Source organism: Alligator sinensis, unplaced genomic scaffold (genome assembly GCF_000455745.1).
Source record: "Alligator sinensis unplaced genomic scaffold, ASM45574v1 scaffold545_1, whole genome shotgun sequence".
NCBI classification, from domain to species: Eukaryota; Metazoa; Chordata; order Crocodylia; family Alligatoridae; genus Alligator; species Alligator sinensis.
The window spans coordinates 1,779,624-1,792,492 of NW_005842209.1; the positions used below are offsets into that span (position 1 = coordinate 1,779,624).

Sequence of the window (12,869 nt, forward strand, 5' to 3'; positions counted from 1 at the left end):
GTGGGACTTCAACTCATTGCCCATTTGGAAAAAAATCGGTTGTTTGCACTTCAAACAGATAAATCAGCAGATATGTCGGACAATGCAATTTTGTGGGGTTTTGTTTTTATCATGGTGGGAACCACGGTTTTTTGACAAAATGGCTGGTGGGACATAAGGTGAAAAAGACTGAGAATTGCTGTACTAAATGATACCAAATCAACAGCAAAGTAAGCAGACAAAGGTACCAGGCACCTGGCGCACCTGCAATTTTTCTCCTTATTGGTTTCCTCCTCAGGGCAGCCCCTGGCAAGAAAGGTCAGGCCAAGGAGCCCAAGCTGGGGTCGCTAAACCCCTGCCATTCTACTCATGCCTTTGGCCAAGTAACCTTTCCCCAGCCACTTGACTGCTTCACTTCATCCCCTGGTAGTTAGGAACTTCTGGTTTGTCACAGAGCCTCCACAGCCCAGGGAATGTCTTGATGCCATTTCCTTGCTCTACAGCAGTGCTTTTTCAACCAGTGGCCCACAACACACCAAGTGTGCTGCAAAGAGCTTCCTGGTGTTCTGTAAGAATTTTGGAATAACAAGAAGAAAGTTCTCCAGCAGCTAATGAATAAGCCGTGTGGATGAGATACAGAAGACTTGCGCACATGTTGGCTGTGGGGGAGAGGGAGAGAACCAGCCAAGCAGAAGGACATTCATCTACTGAGCATGTGCTGGCTGTGGGGGATGCGCAGTTCGCCAGCCTCTGAACACCTGTGCCACGGAATTTTGCTGCAGCAATGAGCTACAATGAGCACGCAAGTATGTGGATGAGGCAAGCCTTAACAGGTGTGCCGCAGACATTTTTTATTAATGTGAGTGTGCCTTGAGCTGGAAAAGGCTGGGAAACGTGGCTTTACAGCAGCGGTTTTCAACTTTTTTGTATTTGCAGGCCCCTAAAATATTTTGAATGGAGGTGCAGAGCCCTTTGGAGATTTTGAATGGAGGTGTGGACCCCTTTGAATTGTAAATGTGGGTATTCACATACTTTTGATTGATCATCATCATCCTTGGTGGACCCCCAGGGGTCTGCGGACCACAGGCTGAAAACCACTGCTCTATAGAGTTTAGAGGTGGCTCTTTTTGTAAAATCCCAGAAACTCCATGTAGTGGGGAGAGGGATGAAGTTCAGCTAACAGTGATCATTTGATGTCCTCTCAGCATCATTGAAAACAAAAACATGCTGTTGACTGACAGCTGTATGTCCCTGGACAATAACCTTAAAGCAGCTTTATCCATTAGGTCTAACTTTAAGAAATAAGCATATTTAGGTTTTAGGTGAGGAGTAATGGTTTCCACTCCACTGTGTCTCACTTATCTTTTGGCATGCATTTAAAGAGGCAGTCAACTATATGGTTTTAAAAACAGATAATACATCACTTTAACCAATCCCTTTAACTATATAAGCCTGTACACTATATTGAGGCAGGAAAGTGCAATTTCTGTTGTCCCTTCCCTCTACATAAAAATTCACCTGTTTCATTTTTTTACCATAACAGGCTTCTATTATATTACCAGTGTCCCCTTAACTCCATGAGACCTATTTTATTAAAACAAAAATAAAAATAATATTAAAAGGCACCCTCCCAGAGTAAGGAGCCAAGTGCTTTGAAAGAGTTGGGGTCTCTTCCTGGAAAACTCAATTATGTAGAGATGCTGCCTGGAAGTCTCTGGATCCTGGGCCTCCATTTGATACTTTAACATTGTTAATGATAATTCTTTAGTCTGTAATAGTAGGTCATTGCTATGGTTACTCTACAATGGTGCAACACTTCGCTTTCCCCTTCAGCTATTCGCTGAGACCTGGTAACCACATTTGTTGCCTAGCAACAGTTTTGTGACAATATCACAATCTGGGAGTTACAACAATAAAGGACATGATGGCCGTGGCCTGCCCAGAGGAGAAAACTATAATGCGGGGTGGGTGGGTGACTTCAGAATGGGAGTGGTCCCTCGAGGAGCTGATATACAGACAACCTATCCCAAGCCCCTGCAGCAACACATAGAGACAAGGGACAGCAGTGATAACAAAGACACCCCACACACTTATCCCCCTACAGACTCTTTACACAAAGACAGTCCACCATCACACAGATATCTCTAATGCAGTCACCACCACGCCTCACACAGACACCTCCGTTCAGAGACAACCTTCACAGAAACACCTCACCGTAAGGTATACATCCTCTAACACAGATATACTGCCTTCACTCACAGAAATCATTTATACAGAGACAATCCACATTACACACAGGTATCTCTTCCCACATGCAACAAGGCAACCAGCAACCTCACACAAGTTCTTCAGAAATACACCCCAACCACCACACAAGAGATGTTTTATACAAAGACTATCCACATCACACACAAATCTCTCTCCCTGTACACATCTCATAGAAAATTTTCCTCACCGGTAGCTTTTATATAAAAAAATACCCCAGCACCAAAAACAGCTGTTCTTTTATAGACACCTTTTACATGAAGACAATCCATTACATCTTGCAGATATCCCACAATATGGACACCCTTTCTACAGACAACCCATCACATCTTATATAGATAGCTGACTACAGTTGCATCCTACAAAGACTTCTTGCCATTGTACAGATACCCCTTATGTAGACAGTTCACTGGAACACAAAGATAAAAGTCCCCTTTCAAAAAAAAGACCCACAATCTACAGCCCTGCACATATCTTCCAATCAAAAGGCAATTTTTGTAGCAGTGGTTCTCAACCTTTTTAGACTTGAGGCACTCCTCATTAGACTTAAGGCACCCCTCAGAAATGCCAGCTTTCACTCATTTTTTGGCTACAGAAAAATAATACAGCAATCTTTCTGTTGTAAAGAACTCAGCATGACCACAACAGATCAGAATATTTTTTCACTATGGATTCATAATTGAAATTGCTGGGTTTATCATGTGAATCATGTCTGCACAGCTAGCAGGGCTAATATGGTGCAGCACCCTTAAAAGGATCTCATGGCACCTTGACTGAGAATCACTGCTTTATAGGAAAACTGCCACACTACCTAGCCTTACATACAAATATGACATCTCCAACAAAGAATGGGACCTATCACCGGCACATACAGACATACACCCTCCTGCACCAGAACAATTTCTCTCTGCAGTCATTTATATAGACACCTCTTTACCAGATACTCTTTAACCATTCTTGCACAAGCAATCCTCCTCATATAACCACCGGGATCACAAAAGCATCCCATGCCACTGCATATCCTAATACCATATTGAACTTCTATGGATGATCAGTCTCCACCTCTACATGGAGCTCCATGAGCACTTCCCAAAGTGGACATGCACCTTTGACATGATCATTCTCATTTGTACCGCTCTCTTTCTATATATGCCAAGATCCATATTAACATTTTTGTCCTAGATTTAATTGAAATTGCATGGAGGGAATATTATATTGTTTTGTTCTTTATCAATTACATTTTTCCTTTGTGAAAAGTCATCTCTGGAAGCAAAACAAAAACAAAACAAAACAAAAAACAAAGAAAAAAGAAAAAGGCAAGCTTAAGAACAGGCTTTAACAGTTTTTCCTCCTTTTTCCCCGCCATCTCTGCTTCTCCCATACACCTCTCCCATTTCCTCAGTAGATATCAGACTTGTATTCACTAATGTCACAAAGACTAGGATTATCTTAGCAAGTTTCCCAATAACAACCCTCTTATTTCACCCTTTTCCAAAAATGATTCAGGCTTTGAATCTAGAGGGACATGCTGATGATAATGATCTAAAGCAATTTTAACTTTCTCTTTTTATTTTCTCTTTCCTAGTAGCAGTCTTATTGATGTATGAACAATTTCCCTGTGATAAAATCACTACAATGACTGTCTAGTTTCTAGGATTATGATGATTCCTTGCTTGACTAATACTACACTAAGAAAAATGGCCCCAACCTGTCAGCTTGTCTAATATCAACACTGGTCCATCACAGACTTTTAAAGATTAAATTTTGTCCTCAGATATTCACGTTTACATTAGGGAGAGTCCTACAAGTTTAACGCTATAAGACCGCACATTCATTATTTATGCAAGAAGACTGGGGTGGATTGGATGAGCTAGATAGTATACAAAATGACTCAGTGGGAATAATAGATTTGGCCCTTTGGTTCTTACAAATGTAACAGCAACACCGAGAAAGATGATTGATGTAGGAGACAGAGTAAGTACGAGAAAGAGAAGGGACACACCATAGGTCAGAAATATCTTTAAAATCAGTATTAGAGCTCATCAGGAATTTATAACAGAAAATGCTGTTTTGCAAAATATGTATTTTCTGTTGGAAATTTTTGCTGAACATTTTTGATTTTCCATTGGGAAAAGTGAAATAAAATATCTCATTTCAGGTTGGTTTGATTTGAATCAGAATATTTCAGTGTTTAACTGACTCCAAATATTTTGTTTCAAATCAAGTCGCTAAAACATTATCTGCATTTGTCCTCCTGTGCATCAGAGTTGCAGCTCACACCATCTTTCTTTCCCAGACATACCTCCCATGATACATGTTTTCCTCTGGCCAGTGCTGTGCAATGTTATATGACTGGGTGCATTATGAGAAATATAATCTGGCCAGAGAGCCTACTTCACTGGGGAGAGTAAGAGACTCAGGTCCATGAGTTATATCCCCTAGAAGGAAATGTGCCAGTGTGAGGAGAATGCAGTTTAATGGTAAACTGACTGAAGGCAAAGCATTTCAGGCTGAGTCAATAATACACAATGAAACATTTTCATTTCAGGAATATCAAATCATTATGTTTTAATTTTGAATGTCAAAGTGAAAACTTTTTGCATGTCTGAGTTAATTATTTTTTTAAATTTCATTCTGAAAATAAAATCAAAATGTCAGATTTTTGTCCTATTTTCAGAAATGTTGAAATGTCAGAATTTTCTCACAGGACAGAAATTCTGAAATTTGTTCAGCTCTAATGAAATCAAATGAATAGCACAGTTAAAAGTGCTTTGAGTAAGGATAGCATTGACTGTTAAATAAAGGAGAACCTGGATGCTTCTTCCAATTTCCAGGAATGAAGGAGACCGAGTGAGTCAAATTAGGGGACCAACTTCTGAGGAGCCAAAACCCACAGGAACCTGCATACATTAAAAAACTTACAGAAACATCTGTCGAGTGATAAAATGCAGCTCAACACTGATCATCAAAGAAATATCTGTGTTACACAGAGGACAACTTCATAAGCAAGGAAGTAGAGAATATGATATCTTAATAAATCCTTTCCAATATATTGTTTGTTCTTTTTATATCACTTTTTATATCAACATTTCAAAATAATTTAAAAATGTGGGTTCCTATTTTATATTTGTGCTAAAGATATGACACTGAGGTCTCTATATAATACAGACCAGATCCATAAAAGCAGTTAGATGTCTACCTCCTATTCAGATGCCTAAACTCTTGCTGAAATGCCATTGATATCTAGGTGTGTAAAATACGTCTGTGGATCTGATCCTGAAGTGACTTATCCCATGTCAGAAAAACACAGGAACTGCCATGGGTGGGGGGCATGTTCCACTTAGTTTTAGTTTGGTATTATACTTTAGACAACAGCCAGCATCAGGTGCATCAGGGGAAAATAGAAGAACAGTATGCAGACATGGGGTAATTTTCCCTATGAAAGTCTTATCTTAATTCCCAATAATTAGAGATTGGTTTAATTCTGAAACAGGAGGTATAAGATCCTTTCCATATCAACTCAGAGAGGAATGAAGGTCTCTTATATTTCAGCTGTATACTAGATGAACCTAAGCTAACTATACGAAAAGCCACTGAGAATATACTAGCTACAAATAGAAAGAGTTGTTTGGGAACATGAGATAATAGGAAGCATTTGTATAAGACCCAGATCCTCCAAGGCATTTATAGACCTAACTCCCATTAATTTCGATAGACGTGATTACTTGAATTACTTGAAACTACTTGAATTTAACATTACTAAGCAATGAATTGATAAGACAGAAGTATAATGCCTTTGAAAAATAAATTCTTTGGGGACCGAGAAATCTAAGAAGCATCGTGTAATGAGAAGACATATGAAAACCCTTTAGTGTGGGAGGCAGAACACTCCAAAATATGTTAAGACTACAGTTGCATTCAAAAAATACAAAGAAACAGAGACAGCCAACATGGCTGCATTAGGGACTGTTCAAAGACCTCAGCATAGAAAGGAATCTATACTGGAGAAAGCATATCAGGGCAATTTTCAAACAAACACAGGAACAGTCAGTTAAGGATTTTAGGGAAAAGATAAAAGCAGTAAAAAACAAAATGATTTAATGATAGCCAAAAGAATAAAAGGCAAAAGGAAGAGCTACATTTATATTTCTATTTTTAACAAATACTGCATTCTAGAAGGACAAAGAATACTTAAGAAAACAGCAACTCCATTATTACATTAGATCCATTACCCTAAAATGGCTAAGATGGTGAACTGCTTTTATAATCACTCTATCAAAACCAAAAACAAGAGATATTGACAATTAGAAGTAATGAAAACTTTGTCAATATAGCTGTTGATAAAAAAACAGTTAAGGGAATACTTGGAAAAATTTAATATACAAATCATCAGGTCTGGATGACATGCATCTCAGTGTCTTAAGGGAATCAGCTAATGAACTTGCTGAACTACTGGCAATTATTTCTGAAAACTCATGCAGAATCAGGTAGGTACCAGAGGACTGGGGGGAAAAAAAGCAAACGTGGTGCTAATTTTTTAAAAGAGAATCATGAGAAATTAACAGCTGGTAAATTTAAACTTCAAGTCAATAAAACAATTGATCAACAGTCAAAGAAAAAATCTGAAAGCACCTTTTTGGGTAACAGAAACCTTAGGAATAAAAAGGCATAGGTTTATCTGGAACAAATATCACAGTTGACTACTTCTCTTGACTGAATACCATAAAAATTAGTGGATAAAGGAATTACAGTTATCACTACAGCGTCTTCCTGTATAGGTTTATCTGGATGCCAACTCTAGTATGCTGCCAGACTCAGGAATCACTCACAATGGATTCTAATTTTCAATATTCAGGTGGGCTGTAGTTACTTTTATCTGTATTATTAGACTGTTGTATAGTTACAGGTATATAAACTATAGAGAGGGATAGAGATACCAAGTAGGATGCATGCATTATATCTAAACTATAATAGATACAGATTTTTACACTGCACTTGATTCTATAGAATTATACTGGCATTATTGGAGCAATGCAGTGGTGACTGACTCGCTGAATCTAGACTGAAGTAAAGCATATTGTACACTGTTTTATGAAAATTTACTTATAAGGTTAATTCAAATTGGCACAGAAATGAACACTGTCACATGGACTGAAAACTGGCTAAAGCACAATAAACAATGAATAATGACAAATATCAGTGCAGGGGATTGGGAAGGCATCTAGGGAGGTGCAAAAGGGATTGGTGCTAGGTTCATTTCTTTTACACATAATTATTAATGATCTGGAAAAATGAGCAAACTGCATATTAATTTATTAAATTAATTATCAGATGATACATTCAATTGGAGATAAAGCATACACTAGGAAGGACAGAAAATTAATAAACAGGGAGCTAAATATGCTAGAAATATAACTGAGTGGGAAATAATAAAATGCAAGTTCATCTCAAGTTTTAAAAAATGTACGTACAAAAACGTGTGCAAGCAAATGACCAACTAATAATCGAAGTGAGTCTCTCTGCATATACTTATGAATGCTGTTCAATTCCTTTTACCTTTCTTTTTTTCAAGAAAAAAAATCAGAGCAATTTGGCTAGTGGAGCTTACAAGCTCCCTCCTCAGACATCCCTGGGCTTGCAGGATGTACAAGCTCTGTTGGCTTCACTAACGGAGCTTGGAGTCCCCATAACTCGTTCTTGCAGTGATTGCCAGCTGTGTGGGACAAAGGTGCCCTCCTACAGAGCTTACCAACTGTGCAGGACAAAAACCTCCTTCTGTGGTGCTTACAAGCTGTGCAGAACAATGGTTCCCTCCCATGGAGTTTACAAGATGTGTAGTACAAAGGTTTCCCATGCTGCACAGGAGCAAAGAGATTTCAGTACAAATCTGCAATGAAGTATGTCTGCAGAGAAAAGTTTCTAGGTAGAAAAGTTTCTCCACAGATATTAGCTGTAATTCTAATATAGGGCTTGATACTCTGAGCCACTACCACTGACTTCATAATGAACCAAGGGAACTCAACAACATTTCTGGATTTGGTTCTTAGGCCACATCTACATGGTAGCATTGCCATGTAAGGCAGTGGCTCCCTCAAGCATGTTGTTCTGCTCTGTGTTGGCTGCACTGTATCCATGTCTGCACAACAGTTAGGGTGTGCTAATTAGCACTGCTGAGTGATATCAACAATTATCCCACCCCTATGCTAATCAGCAGGGACATGCCTATACTGTTTCTGGTTTAGGCAGCCGCCCACATGGATCAGCGCAACACATGAGGGTGAGCTTCTGTCAAGTACAGAAAGGTTATTATGTAGACATGGGCTTAGTGGAACAGTTCATATATCATGGCTCCTCATGGATGTGATCTTACACGAGGAACATTCTGCCATTGACTTCAGTGGGGCAAGGTCTGTCCCAATACTACTATTCTATACTTAAAATTAGGCAGATGAAAATGTATATGCTAACATTAGGTGGAACTGTAACTTAGCATTACAGCTAACATTATTATTCTAAACATAATCATACCTCTAACTAAGGGCTTTAAATCATCTTAAGAAAATAATTTAGTTCTGTATTAACTCTAGTCAATTAGAATGTTTCATATTGTAAAGTTCAGCTGTTCTGGTATTATGTGCACGAACAAAATCTTCAAATGGACTCCAAAATGGAAAACTTTTAAATTCATTTTTCCATAACTCAGAAAAGTAAATTGTTTCCACTTAGTCCCCTAAAAATAATCAGAGTAGTCTAAAAAAACATATGGAATGTGTTATCCACAACAGAAACCCCCCAGAAAGTTCTGAGGAACTGGAAATAGGAATATCATTGAAGTCCTTATATGCTGTAACTTTAATTAAACGACAGTGTTCATACGTGTGTGCATGTGTGCGCACATGTGTGTCTGCTTCTGATGGATTTCACCCACTTTTATGGATGATATTATTAAGTTATTTCTTAAATAGAATTTAGTGTTTTCACTTTGAAATATACCAGACCAGTTTAAGTTACATTGTTTTTGCTCCCCTTAGACCACTATTAGACCATGGAGACATGAGAGTTGTATCAGAACAGCTTATACCAGGGGTTGGCAATCTATAATCTGTGAGGCCACAGAGCTGTTCAGTGGCGGGGGTCTCTGCCCATGCCATGCCTCAGCCAATCACTGGTGGTTTTGGCAGATAGGGAGATCTCCCTGCATGCACGGTGCTCTAGTCGGGTGCTTGGGGCTTTGGTGGAGGGGGAGCTTTCTCTGTACCGTTGGCAGCTAGGCAGCATGGGCTGTGGCAGTAGGGGGCTCTCCCTGCCTTGCACTGTACCCAGGCAGCAGGCAGAAGAGGTGGAGGCAGCTGGGTCCTACTGCCTGACCATGATGGGGTGGAGGCAGCTGGGTCTTAGTGCCTGACCATCTCAGACTCAAACTGGGTCATTCCAGCCCCCTGCTGGAAAATGTTTCTGACCCTTGATTTATACTAGTATCACTGGATACCACTATAACCATTATATGTGTATCCACAACTGTATCAAAGGGATAGGCTTGCCTGTATGTTTTTAAATTCTGCTTGGGCCTGTGTACAAGGTTAGAAAATGTTTTTAGAAATTATCTAGTCCTTTGTGAATATTTTTGTTTCGGTTTAGCTTTCAAACCCCCAAGAAAGAGTAAGTACTCATACAGCATCACCAGCAAGATTGAAGGAAAAGAAATGGGAAACAAGGTCTTAAAATCACTAAATATTTTCCAGAAGGCTTAAGAGCTTTGGGGAACTGGACAAGGGATCCATTAGCTCAAGAGGTTTGAACACCAATGAGTTTGGGAGACATTACATTAATACAAGGGATCCATTAGCTCAAGAGGTTTGAACACCAACGAGTTGGGGAGACATTACATAAATAATAGTGCAGTTCTAGGCACCTCAATGCCACAAAGAGGTCAACAACTTTGGAAGGAACTGAGTAAGAAACAATAACATGATTAATGAGATGGACACATTCATTCTGGAGACAATACTATGAGTATTAAAAATATAATAAATATAATTTGGCTTAGAAGCAATACTTTCCAGGAAGCCAGGGATATGATAATCATCTGCCACCATTTAAAGCATGGAAAGGAAATGTTTAATGGGAGTAACAGGATAAGACTGAAGGAATACAAATTTCAATTTCATATCAGGATTAATATTCTCAGTTGTTTCTTTTAGAGCAGTGGTGGGGGACACCTTTTTGACAGGCATGACACAAATTAAGCCTTGAGCCCTCTCTGACTGCCACTCCAATCCCCTTCCCTTGCCCTATTCACCACTGTGTTCTCTGCTTCATGCCTGATGTGCTGCTCTGCTTTCTGCTCCCTGACCTATCTGCTGCTGTGCTGTCTACCCCCTCCCTTATCTGCCACATGTTACACACAGAGGCTGCCAATGATACTTATGGCATGTGTACCATAGGTTGGCTACCCCTGTTTTGAACAGTAGAATATTGTTTCAAGGAAAATTGTGGATGCTTGTCTAGTAATGGGAGATAACGGAAAAGAGGTCATAAAACTAGTTTCCCCATTATACCTCCATAGATCCAGACATAACTGTATGAACATTTTGGGACATTTATTATCTCTCATCATTCTACCAAGCTGATAGTCACAGAACAGTTTAAATGTCCTGCAAGCTTGAATGATGCATACCTCAGAAGCCCCATGCTCTCACGTAACTTTCACTCAAAGAAGGGGACATATAAAACATGTGAATGAATGAAAGGGGCTGCAAAATAATTAAATTAATTGTGTCCTATTAGTCAATAGATGCACACAAAAACCTGATCTCAAACAAGACAGATGTGTAGAGCTGGACAGAAACAGAAGGCTTATGTATTACCACATATTACCATGTATTATTTTCATTATTATTTAATAAACACTCATGGTGATCAACTGTGTCCCAGGGGGTAACAACCCACCTGTTTGCTTTTCTTAGCTTTACTTGGCCAAAGAAATGAAAACTACAATGTCATTCACTTTTGAGCCCAGATTATTTTATGTCAAAGCATTTTTTCTTTTCTGCACCAGAAGAAATAGTGGCACCAGCAGACACTGGAATCAAGAAACACAAATGTGGACTACAGACACCCTGACCAATTCACTCTGAGGTTCTGCCTTGAATGTAACTCAGTCAAAACCAAGGACTAGTATTAGTGTGCCAGAAAAAATATGCAGAGAGAGCACAGAAACAATCCTGCATTTTTTCTGAGTGGACTACACTGAGTGGATTGCGCATACACTCCCACATTGCCAATACCTACTGAAGCTCCACACAATGGGATATATCAGGTGAAATACCCACTCAGTGGGACTTGTGTATCTGTCACATGAGGCTGAGAGACTTCACATGAATCCAATATAAGGAGAACTTTGGGCCACATTTACACTTAAGCTTCATAGACTTACTGTGGTTTTGTTGGATAGATTATTTCCTTTATAGCATTCATAATTTTTCACTCCAAAAGCCTGCTGTCTTGGGCCTTGTAGAGGGTGTGCGTGAACTGTATTGTACAAGCAGCAGTTTTGGATGACAGTGAATATCTACATAAAATTGAAACGTTTCTTTGAAACAAAATTCTCCAATGTTAGTGGGCTCTGTGGAACACAGTAACGGAAACTGAAAACTCATGACAGCTTGTACCAAATATCTGGACAATGAGAGTTAGAGATGGGCTTTTAAAAAATTATTTGCTCTGCATGCAAGAGAAGTTGCATTATATGTGAAATGGATTGTATTTATGTGACAGACCACAGTAATTCTGCATTGTTCAAATAATGTACAATAAAGCATTAATATTTTAAAACAGATGCTATTTATCGAGTCATTAAAATAACCATTGGTCAGGCTGGAAAAATCCTTATGAAGGTGTGTACAACAGCATTCATACAGTATTCACTTTCAGTATTCAGTGGTTAAAAGTCACCAGTTTCCTATATAGTAAAAAAAAAGGACTCACTTGAGTATTGTTTTAAAACTAAAGGCAGTTTTGAACTTTTCAGGGTTAAAACGTTAAGTTTAAAGTGCTTTGTTAAAAGAGACGTAAAATATTGATTCTCTGTTGAAACTTTGTGAGTAACAAATACTTAAACTGTGGAGTAAGTTTCCCTAGGTTCTAAACATACTCATTTCCAAGATAGGTCCTGTCATGCTTACTGATAGTGTCACAATAACAGTAGCCAATTTTTCTATAGTTTTTATACCAGCAGGCCTCAATGCACTTTGCAGAGGAGTGCAGTGCCATCAACCTCACTTAGTAGACAGGGAAACTGAGGAACAGACAGAGAGAAGGACTTGGTCAAAACTCCCAGGAAGATAGTAGTTGGGCCCAGAATAAAAGCCAGGTCTGCTATATCTAAGTCTAGAGCTCTATTCACTAGCCCACCCTGCTTCTCATCATTGACAACCATATCCAGTTAAAGTTGAGATATTTCTGTAATCTGTTTTATCACATTTAAAACATTCTGTACCCCTATGTACAATAATTTCATATATGTCAAATATAATATACAATATTATTCTATTAAGAGATTGTAGAGTTCTTTCTTCTTACAGATAGGCACAGAACTGTACTCATAAACTGCATCTTACAACATT

The 12,869-nt window shown here is 38.9% G+C and overlaps 1 protein-coding gene across 1 annotated transcript in view; it reads right to left on the minus strand.

Annotated features, from left to right (window-relative positions):
- Positions 1-12,869, minus strand: part of LOC102387697 (protein FAM172A) — a 194,306-nt gene that overhangs the window by 3,908 nt on the left and 177,529 nt on the right. The window lies entirely within an intron of this gene.